This window comes from Berghia stephanieae, chromosome 1 (genome assembly GCF_034508935.2).
Source record: "Berghia stephanieae isolate SIO BIC M18660-M18661 chromosome 1, UCSD_Bste_1.3, whole genome shotgun sequence".
Lineage (NCBI taxonomy): Eukaryota > Metazoa > Mollusca > Gastropoda > Nudibranchia > Aeolidiidae > Berghia > Berghia stephanieae.
In genome coordinates, this window is record NC_088360.1 from 14,096,003 (window position 1) to 14,107,431 (window position 11,429).

The following is an 11,429-nucleotide window of genomic DNA, read 5'->3' on the forward strand; positions in this document are numbered from 1 at the left end:
CTGTGAATAATACATTACTACATTTATCTTTGCTTAGGAGCAGCTTGGCACAGCGCCATGTTCTTTTGCTGGGTGGGGATCCTGACCTCCCATAGTGGGCAGGGGGTACATACTGTGTCTTCTATCCCCCTATATATGTTTTCCAATTGTTTCCTGTCATTGTCTTGGAATGAGATTACTTAATTTTGTCCTGATCCTTGCCGGAGTTCCTTGACCGGGAGGGAAACAGTTGAATGTATAGTTAGAGTTTTGGGAGATTATATTTTTTTCCTTGTAAATCATCTCTCTGTTATGCATTGTATTAGTATTATGTTTAGTTTACATATTATATTATATGATTGGTAAACATTTGAGTGTATTCCTCTTAGTTGGGACCTGTGCTTGTGTCTGGATGAGACTTTTGGGTGATCTCAAACTAAGTACTTTAACGATGTGCTCTTGGACTCTATATCTGTTCCCTATTTGAACCAGTTCCCCTTTGTCTTACCTTTTCTTTTGTGCTTTAATTGTAATTCTAGAACTTTTAACTATCCCATTTTCTTCCTTTTTACTGTCGCTGATATGACCTTAATGTGTTGCAAGCGCCGTAAAACCCTTAAAAACAAACAAACAAACATCATGTTCTTTTGACCCAAAATGATTTCGAATGCCCATAGGGTGCGGGGCCTCAAGCTTGTAATCTCGCCCTAGCTCACTTTGCAGTGCCACATTGTGTCTGACGCCTGAGTTATTCCAGTCTTCCTTGGAATAATCCCTAAAAAAAAAAAAATTCACTTCGTGAAATAATAAAGGGAGTTTTGTTACATATTTTTAGTTTTTATTGTACTTCTCATTTATAAGTTGCTAAACATATTCACCCGGGTGGGGATCCTGACCTCCCATAGTGGGCAGGGGGTACATACTGTGTCTTCTATCCCCCTATATATGTTTTCCAATACGCTTTCTGTTTTTGTCTTGGAATGAGATTACTTGGTTTTGTTCTGGCCCTGGCCAGAATCCTAGCTGGGACGGAAACAGTCAAATGCATAGATATTGTTTTGGGAGATGATATTTTTTTCCCTTGTGTAAATCATCTCTGTTATGTTTTATTACATTTGTTATTTTGAATGTATAATGTAAGCATTTGAGTGTATTCCTCTTTGTTGGATTTTGTGCTTGTGTCCGGATGAGACTTATAGGTGATCTCAAACTAAGTACATTGGTTGCATGCTCTTGGAATCTACATCTGATACCTATTTGTTCCCAGTTCCCCTATGTCTTACTTTTTCTTGGGTGCTTTGATTGTAATTCTAGAACTTTTTACTATCCCATTTCTTCCTTTTTACTGGCACGGATATAACCTAAATGTGTTGCAAGCGCCGTAAAACCCTTAAAAGCAACAGCAAAACAAAACATAAGATTATTTAGTGCTTGGACTCTGATTTGGGTCTTTAGCTGAGAGATATGATGTTTCTTCTTCTTTTTTTTTTAAGATTGTACTTTCTGGCGCTGATAAAACCAAAATGTGTTGCAAGCGCCGTAAAACCCTTTAAACCCCCCCCCCCCCCCCCCCTAAAAAAAAACAAAAAAAAAAAACAAAACAAGATTGTACTTTATGTTAACTCAACATGACAGTTGGAGTAAATTGTAAATATTCTGTAATCAGCTGAATTTATCCTTATGGGGCATTTGATTTGTCAAAGACTAGATAAGCGGATAGAATGCTCTCAATTGACTCGCCCCAGCACTGAGAGATGACCTCTCCCGGCATGAGAAAGATAGGCAGATCATTGGACGTAGGACAGAGGAAGAGCGCTTGGAAAAGATAAGCTAGCCAAGGGCTGTAGAAAGAAATTCGTTTGCACCTTAATACGTTGGTCCAAAGTGGTACATTTTCTGTCCTTTAAAAAAAGCAAGCGATATTGAACATGGTATGTGACCAATTGGGTGACAAACGGTCGTAAAACTGGTTCCGAAGTTGTTATTGCCTACCATCAGACTAGTACCTGGCTATTGGAATGACAGGTATTAAATGATTCTATTTTTCATCTCTGAACAACTTTCTTTTTCTTGTAAGTCTCAACTTCATTAAAATCTCAGTATAGATAGGTAGACTGTTTGCTGTCGAGTGAAAGCGGAAAATAGACTGCATAATCACGTGCGGTATTACAATATCTATTGTGACAATATGGAATTGAATAATCATTAAGGACACGATAGTCAACACGTGAGAGATCCCCCCCCCCCCCCCCCAAAAAAAAAATAATTAAAAAAACAACAAATAAAACCAAACAAAAAAAAACCCCGAAAACTATCATGCACGTCAATTTTGTTTTAGTTTGCCAGTTTAGCAGTTTTGTTCAAAGTTTTAAATTTAAAAATTTTATCATAATCAATTTTGTCTTTTGTTATTTCAAAAATATGTTTACGGTCAAGATACATTATCTTTACACATATGATATTTATAAATTTTAATTAATAATTCAGAAGGACAAGCTTCATGCAGTGTGGAAATAAAAAATAAAAAGATCGTTAGACAGAGTTTAAAGTTCTTTAACTTAAATTATATGGCCTTTTTTTTTTCTCCCCTTTTCTTTGGCCTGTGTAGTTCCGTTTAGGGGAGGGCATCCGGGTCACCAAAAGGTCATCGATGCTTTAGGTTTTGAGAAGTCAGGTCATCGAGGACTGAGAACTTCCCGACCTCCACTTAGTTCTCGATGCTTTTCTCGTCTCGAGAATCTTGGTCGTCGATGCTTCTCGTATTGAGTCCCGAGTCTCGAGACTATACTGCGCGAGCGACGCACGCGTTACTAACAATGTGTACTATCTGCATTGTTCACCCCTCTCTCGCCGGCGATGATTCCAGCGAAGCTCGAGACTTTTTTGCGTCTCGATGCTTTTTTGAGTCTCGAGACTCAAAAAAGTCTCGAGCATCGCTCTAGTCATCGGTGCTTTCATTCAATACCTAGTCATTGGTATTGGGTATTGACGTTATATCATATTTTAAACAGCTAACAAAACACAAACGTCGTAAATAGATCAAAATGGTTATAGGTATCAATGTTTTATTATTATACAAAGTGAATTTATTTAATGTATTTTAAGTTTTAATACAAAAAAGCCATCCAAAGCTCAGTTGAAGTGCTACTTCTCGGGAATTCCCGACTTTTCCTTGGTCATCGAGTTCGGGAAGTTTTGAGTGTTGGTGGCCGATGACTTGAGGTATCATCGAGACTTCCGCTCGACACTAGTTCCGTTTTCGTGGAATCGGAATCTGAACACTTAAGTATAGAAGAGTAAAGTTGGTGCAATAAAATAAACAACATCACGTGACCATTTTAGAAGCACGTGGCAAAACACATGTTCCTGGCTTTGACAGCTCACCTTCCAATGTAAATTATAGAAAAAAATAACCATTAAAAAATGTCTGTTAGGTGTCAAAAGAAACACATATTCATAAATACTCGATCACGCGTCAAATAATATCTAAATATTGATTTTTTATTAAACAAATGGTAAAATTTATCAAAAATTGCTGTCGGTCTATTTTTAGACCACGGTCAAGATTATTCACCAAAATCAATGCGCTTGTGTGAACAAAACAAGAACTCTTTGAAATCTGGTTTTCGGAATAATTTAGCCATATACAAAGAATTTAACTAAATAACAATTTTAATTGTACGTGTTTGTTTTTAACTGAATGTGTATTATCTACAATTTGAACGACAAAAACGGGAGACCTGTTTTGTTCGCAACGTTGTCCGGCTGCTAAAGTTCCTAATCACCAGCAAAGAATGGCAGTCCAACTCATGCAAAGGTAAGATTCCAATTTCAGTGTTTGAGTTTGTAATTTGTATCGATTGGTTTTGAGAGCAGGAAACGATTTAGTTCAATGTTAATCCATAATAGCGTTCGGGTATTTAACTTTGGATGTCTCACCGGCATAATTTTAGAATGCGTTGTTTATTTGTTTTCATTTCACTTCGCAATTTGACTGTCACTGTCAGTGTCAGTCATTACAGTACAGCTTCACTCGCCGATTCTCACTTATAGAGTTTACGTTTCCTTCACTTATGTCTGCTTCATGCTCATTCAGTGAGTGATTCGAATACTGTGTGAGAGAAAACACTTTTCGTAATTTATGACATTTTATGGGTAACGTTTACAGTCTAGAACTAGAACGTGTGTCAGTCATAACTTGACCGAAAAAGAAAACAGAAAGGAACAAAAAAAAAAAAAAAAAAGCAGACACCCCCCCTCCTCAGCAGGTGGAATCTCAACAAAAGTTGTATTTTTTTAATCCTCATCTTTCGTGGTGCGAAGCTTTCATCGCTTGTCATATTTTATTGACTCTCGCTCTTTCCTCACCTGATAATAGATTTCGAAACAATCTTTAGGTCTTCATTCTCTCATTATCTGTTCATGACTGGAACTGGAAAAGGAACAAGACAAAGGCAAAGGGTCTCTGCCACCGATTTTCAATATCTTGTGTTGTTTGAGGGATTTAAGTTGGTAGCCGTTTTTGCCACATAAGACTTTTTGTTATTGTTTTTGCTGAGAGTCGATGGGAGAAGGAATGGCAGAGAGGGAGGAAGGGGTGGTGAAAAAATGAGAATGTCTGGGAAAAGAAAATGTCCCACTCAACCCCTTATCGCATCTTTGATATTTGGCAGGTGTCAAACTACATGTATGACGTTTTGGATCTTCCAAGCCTATTCTCCTTATTTGGTCGGTAGCTGTGTGAAAGAAAACATATTTTATTGTAAAATGCAGGGAGTGCGGTCTGATATTTTCGTCATCGCTATGATTATTCCCAGACAGGGTCTGCCAATAACGAAAATTGGTTATTCCCAGACAGATAGAGGGAAAAAACCCAATATTTTTGTATTAAAAAGAAAACAAACAATTTTAAGAAATTCATGCTCAGAAACTGAACAAGGCCAAACAAAAAAGGAGAAAAGAATAGACTCGCTCAAAAAAAAAAAAGAAAAAAAAAAGGGGGGGGGGGGGGGGGGGGGGGGAGGAAAGCGATTGAATTCGAATCTGTGCAGCTAAAATGAGCAACGAGTTTCCCTTGGCTCAACAGAAGTGAAAATGAAAAAACTGTGCTTAAGTTTTTGTATGAGTGTTGGGGGGGGGGGGGGGGGGGGGGGGGGGGGGGGGGGGGGGGGGGGGGGGGGGGGGGGTCGTTGGGGGTTTTGTTACAGTTTTATACACATCCCTGTTAGTTCAATCAATTTTGTGGGTATGATCAAGAGGGGCCTGGTCCTACAACTCTTTACGGATTTACCTTGGATTGAAATGAAAACTAAACCTCTCTGATTACTTTAGATTATCTAATTTTATTTCTACGTTTTTTTTATGAAGAAGAAGCTTTTTAGGATTTTGTAATTCATAGGAATCACCATGATATGTGAAATGATGTCTTATCTAAATTTTGCCTCAGGAATAATAAGCGAACAATTTTGAAAAGCTCTCTCTGTTGATCGAATTATCAAAAATTTTATTTGTGATCAGATATTTTATTTGACTTTAAAGTGAAATCTAGAGGCATTAAAATATATTCAATGTTTATTAGACTTTTCTTATGTGATCAGAAAGTTAAATACAGGAAATATTGATCAAATGAGTTCACCGGAAGGTAAATAAAAGCCCATTTTTTAAAAAGCTAATCGACATTGGTTATGTAATCTTGCCTTCATGATCATAAACCTCTGATAAAATTAGACCTGACCCAACGGTTTTAACAACCTTGTGGTATCTGAGTTACAGGTCCATTATGTTTTCTAATGTTTTTATTGAATATAAGCAAACCATTAAGAAATAGGTCATGTCTATATATTCAACATTGAATGATATTTCTTCTTACATTGAAATAAGTGGTTCTTTAGAGTAATAAGGCTCATGGAACTGGAGTTTTTCCTGTTTCTGTAACATGAAGCAACAGACCTTAAATAGTGCTTGATAACTTTCTTAAAAAATAAATGGTATTTCATTTTACTTTGAAATAATTGGTCCTTTAGAGTCATAAGGCTCATGGAACTGGAGTTTTTCCTGTAACATGAAGCGACAGACTGTAACAAGTGCTTGCTGAAATCTGAATAAGTTGCACATTTACATTTTACTTGTAGAGTTAGATCCAGTTATTCATTCAAACATTGGTATCTTAATTTCGAATTGTCATTTAATTAATACATATAAAGTTAAATAAATCCAATGATAATAATTGATAAAATAAGGTAATTATAACTTTTATTCATTGTTTGGTCCATATGAATTTTACTTTATGATTTTGTGTGAGATGATATTGCTTTTTATGGGACCATGGGAAAATGGTTTAGAATGCCATGCTTATCTTTTTTTTTCAGATCTAAATAACATTACAACAAGAATGAGTCTCTGCATTCCTTTAATTGTTCTGGAAGCATTGGCCTGCCTATACCATGGGAATTAATCAATTTATATTCAGGAAGAAGTATCATAATTATTATTATTATCATCATCATCATCATCATTGAGTCTTATCCTTCAAGATTATCAAAATGGCTTTCATGTTACTGTATCTTATAGAATTCCTCATATATCATTATGGACCCTTCTTTGTTTTTTTAAAATTGGAATTAATGTTTTTCTTCTACTTCTATATTCTATATTCTTCATAAAACCTCTCAGCTTTATTGACCTAATCTAGAGACTAGAGAGCGGTGATTAAGAGAACAGGACCATATTTTGCTTTCGAGCGTTTCTTAATTTTAAAAGCAGCTTACTGTAGTTTGTAAAGATTTTTTAAAACTTTTTTCTAATGACAGTGTCTAATACACGTTAAAACCAATGCATATCTATCCCTATGTAATTTTTGGCAGTGATCTCTCCATTTTAATGGTATTGGCTCCTGTTTATTTATAAAAATGCCCTGTGAGTGTGAGCTTGTTATACACTTGAAAGAAACATTTACATAGTGAAGTCAAGAAGAATATAGCAAAAGAAACCTGCTTCCTTGGTTATGAATAAGAAATTTGAAAAGAAATAGGCAATGACCTCTTTATCTTGTCTACCATTTAACTTTATAATAATTTTTTAAAGTTTATTATATCCTTTTCTATATTTATAATTTAATTTATCAGCAAGATAAGAGTACTGATGAAACCATCTATGTAGCTGATTTGTAATGGTAGTAGAATTTGATAGATGGGACCATGTGATGTTGCAGAACATATTTTTAAAAATTGTATTGCATTGTTTCATTTATCAGCAACATCATATTAAATAATGCAGTGGCTTAATCACAAACTTTCTGCACTTCATATGCAAGACAGTGATGCTTTTGTGCTACATTTCTCGAAATATTCACAAAGTTTCTGTATTTTGTAAATAAGACCATGGCGCTTTTGTCTTAACTGGTTAGTCGCAAATTCTGCCGTTGTATTCCATTTCTCGAATAAAATTCTTTTCTATTTATTCTATTTATTTGCAAAGTTTCTGCACTTTATAAACAAGAACATGATGCTTATAACTGGACAGGCTAATCGCAAATTCTTCCTTTGTGTTCCATTTCTCGAATCAAATTATATTAAGTTCTATTAAATAATCATTTTAATGGCAAACTTTCTGCACTTGATAATTATATGCAAGACCATAATACTAAAGTCTACACAGGTTAATCGCATGTTCTGCCTAAGAAGTGCATTTCTTGAATCAGAACCTTTTTTAACCAAAGCTTTTGCTGAGGCTCTTACATCACAGATTTTTAAAATGGAACTACACAGTTTCAGTAATAATTATCAATTTTTTTCTTTTTTTTTTTCTTTCTCTTTCACAGGATGAGAATACAAGCATACCTTTAATGGAGAAACATCATATCTATATTTTTTTTAATGATTTCAGTGTGAATAACATGAATATGAATGAAATGACAATAAATATGATATAAATTTATAATCTGTTTTTAATTTATTTGGATTTCACAAGTTGTGTTATGGCACTCAGATACAGCATAACGGGTGAGACTGAGAACCAATCCTCACAATAGCACTAGAGGTCTTGTATATGCAAGATGTGATTTCCATTGATACAGTTTAAAGACTGTCCTGTTTTTATTCATTCTGGTGAACGCTGTAGGGTTGTTTTTTTGTTTCTTGTTTTAAAAAAGATTTTTTTCTTTCAATCTAAGTCTAAGACTTGATTGAATTCTGACTCAATGCAAATCAACTTTGTTCCAACTCCTCAACTTCAAATTACAATGAACTTGTGCGCCCTTCCTTCTCTGTTAACCTACAGGTTATTGGATATGTAACTTTAATACATATATGTACGTCTACCACAATGTTAAACTAGCAATTTATCTAAATATCTTGCAATCGTCTTTTGTAATAACTTTTCATTCTGGGTTACACATAAAAGTTAGCACTGCCGGGTTACAAAAGTAATTTGATGTTAAAAAGATCAGCATCCTGTCATCTTACTTATATATTGGCAGGTGTAAGACTTATTCATTTTGCAAGTCATCATCGTCACAGTTTCGCACCAACACCGAACCCACTCCACAGCATCTGGGGAGCAGACTCTTGGGTCATGGTCAGTGCAGCTGAGCGCATCCTGGCATTCTCTAAGGATGTCTGCTCTGGGCACCCACATGTACACAAGCTACTCTCAACCAGCGCCCACTTTTTCATGCTTCCAGTTGTTCTCACAAGTTTTGCCTGTGCTCTGTTCAGTGTTACCAATTCATTCCTGGGGAGCTCAGTTCCGTAGGACAGTTCTTCTCTCAGATCTCCAACAGCTTCATTTGCATGATTGTTCCACTCTCTCAACGTGGAACGCCTGTATACAGCTGCATGGTCAGGGTTGATGCTTTCTTCCATCGTGAAGCTCTTTCTCGACTTCAGTCTACTTGTCATTGGGCTGTGCCTTGGGTGCCTTGGGTCCATTTTCTATTCATATTTCTGGGCTTTGGAATCAGTGGCTCTTTGAATGTATGGAGGTGCAATGCCAGCCAGCCGATGGAGGACTGGAACTGCAGTCGGTTTCAAGTTACTCTAATGATCCGGCAGGTGTTATTTTGACATGGCAGGATCTTACTCAGACTGGTGAGACCTATTTGGCTGATGAATAGCAGAGGGCTACTATGGTTGTCCTGACTGTTTTCGGATCTGCTCCCCATGGCGTGTAAGTTTTTGCCTCTTTTCTTAGGAAGTTGTTTCTTGTGGCCACCTTTGCTTTTGTTTTCTTTGTGTTCTGAGAAAAGGACATTGTGCGGTCTACGGTAACACCGAAGTACGTGGGAAATGTGTTTTTATCCAATATGTTCCCATTCCAGATGTTCAGTTTCCTGTTTTCTTTAGGCTTGGCGGTTCTTTAAATGGAAAGCACACACTTGAGTTTTTCCTGGGTTGGCAAGTGAGTTCTTTAAATGTGGCCTCAGAGAGTGGCTCCAGGACATCCGTTAGTCTCTCCTCAATGGTCTTGAAATCAGAGGCCTGGGACACAAGACACAGATCATATAGAAACCCCCTGATGTTCTCAAAATGAGGTTGGTCGTTGGTATAAACGTTGAAAAGGATATGTGCAAGTACCGATCCTTGAGGGAGTCCGTTCTTTTGTGATCTGCTTTTCTTCCCATCCATTTCCACAAAAAAGTGCGGTTTGACATAAGGAATTTTATTATTGCAACTATTTTTGTGTTACGAGTTACCCTTGCAACCTTTAGGAGCAGTTTCCTATGATTTACTGTGTCATAGGCAGCTGCCAGGTCCACGAACACAGTTCATATAATTTGTTTGTTCTCGTAGAGATGACTGATCCTACCTCAATGGCGATAGGTCTGTATACTGATTTTGGAATGGGGTTGCCGACAGTTTTTGACATATCTGGAAGACACAAATGCAAGGTCTGGGTTGTAGCCTGTTCTCCAGCAAGCGCTTGGAAGGGATGCTTCATGCGTCATAGAAGAGTGTCAGATTATATTGGTCAGCCCATTCCTCAACAGTATCTCCATCTTTGTTGTTCTCATTGTATCCCCATTTGGTGCTGTGGCAGTTAAAGTCACCTATCACAATCATTGGTTTCTCACTAATGGTGGATGTAACTGGCCACTTGAATGGCGTTGGTGGAGGTTTGTTGACAGTAATATCACATTGAAGTGTCTGCTTTCAATTCTGAGAATTTCCACCTCACTTACTGTCATGTCCTGGTTGTATGTCACTATTGTTTTGTCTTTGACTTTGACGTAGTTAACGCTACCGTGAATGTTGCTTTCATGTTGTTTGACTAAATGCATGCCAGGGATGTTTAGTGCCACGGTCTTGTGCGTCTCTTGTAGTTGTAGACAGTACAGAGTTGCGTCGCTGGATTACTACAACACACACAACACCAACATTTTGCAAGTATCTTTAACACTTTTTTAAATCATTAATAAACGGTGATAATGACAACAACAATAATAATTGTTATTGTTATTATTATTATATTGTTATTATTATTATTATTATTATTATTATTATTATTATTAGTAATAGTAGTAGTAGTAGTAGTAGTAGTAGTAGTAGTAAGTAGAGGTCTTGTAGTAGAAATAGTAATAGTATCCGTTGGACCAAGTACATAAATATGAATATTTATACAGCGCATTTCTACAGATAGCCGTGAGCAATGCGCTTCAAAATGTTTCATATTTATCCCCCACTTCAACAAGCCGTGTGGACCCATATTTCTTTGTCATACAGCCTGTTAGGCGACCCTTGTGTACTTAAACTGTCACTACACTAACCGCCATTTCTGTAGCCAGATACTCATTCAATCGAGTGGGGTAATGTGTGTATAATTTTTCACGATTAGTCACCCATCCTATTACTGATCACACTTAGCATTGGCATTGCTCGACTTTTGTGACAAGACGAAAACCGTACCGCTAAGCCATACGGTCCATTAGTTCTAGTAGTATAAAAGTCTATAGTTTTGTGGTATCAGTGGTTATAATACAGTAGTGGTAGTGCAGTTATAGTTATAGTGTAGAAGTAGTAGTTGTCTTCTGTCAAAAGGGTCATCTGAGCGAAGAGATAGGAGATAGATTCGAATTTACTCTCTTCATTACATTGACCGTATGCTTTGACTTTGATCATTTGATACGCTGTAAAAAAAAAGTATGGTCCGCCTTAACCAAAGACAAGCAACCATCTTCGTTTCCCTGGACATAGATATGGTTTTGTTTACGGGAGGAGGGGGAACCATGATTATGGTTTTCCTATAAAATAAAAGAAGGGGTATTTTGGCGATAAAAAAATATGATCTTGGCCTCCCTAGCTATCTCAGACTCGGAGTAAACAGCTTGAATTTATTCGCGCCAACTTCAGTTTGCTGCCTTAGCAACATGTAAACAAAAAGTTGGTTGGATGCGCATGACATTACTAAAGGTCAATTGCAGCATAGTTCGGGTCATTTATAAAAAAATCTGGGTC

The 11,429-nt window shown here is 36.8% G+C and overlaps 1 long non-coding RNA gene across 1 annotated transcript; it reads left to right on the top strand.

The window, feature by feature from the left end:
• The first annotated feature begins 3,541 nt into the window (after positions 1–3,541).
• On the top strand, positions 3,542–7,917 carry LOC144968600 (uncharacterized). Its single transcript, XR_013644611.1, has 2 exons — positions 3,542–3,796; positions 6,348–7,917. It is a non-coding gene; the product is annotated as an uncharacterized LOC144968600 (long non-coding RNA).
• The last annotated feature ends 3,512 nt before the right edge of the window (positions 7,918–11,429 follow it).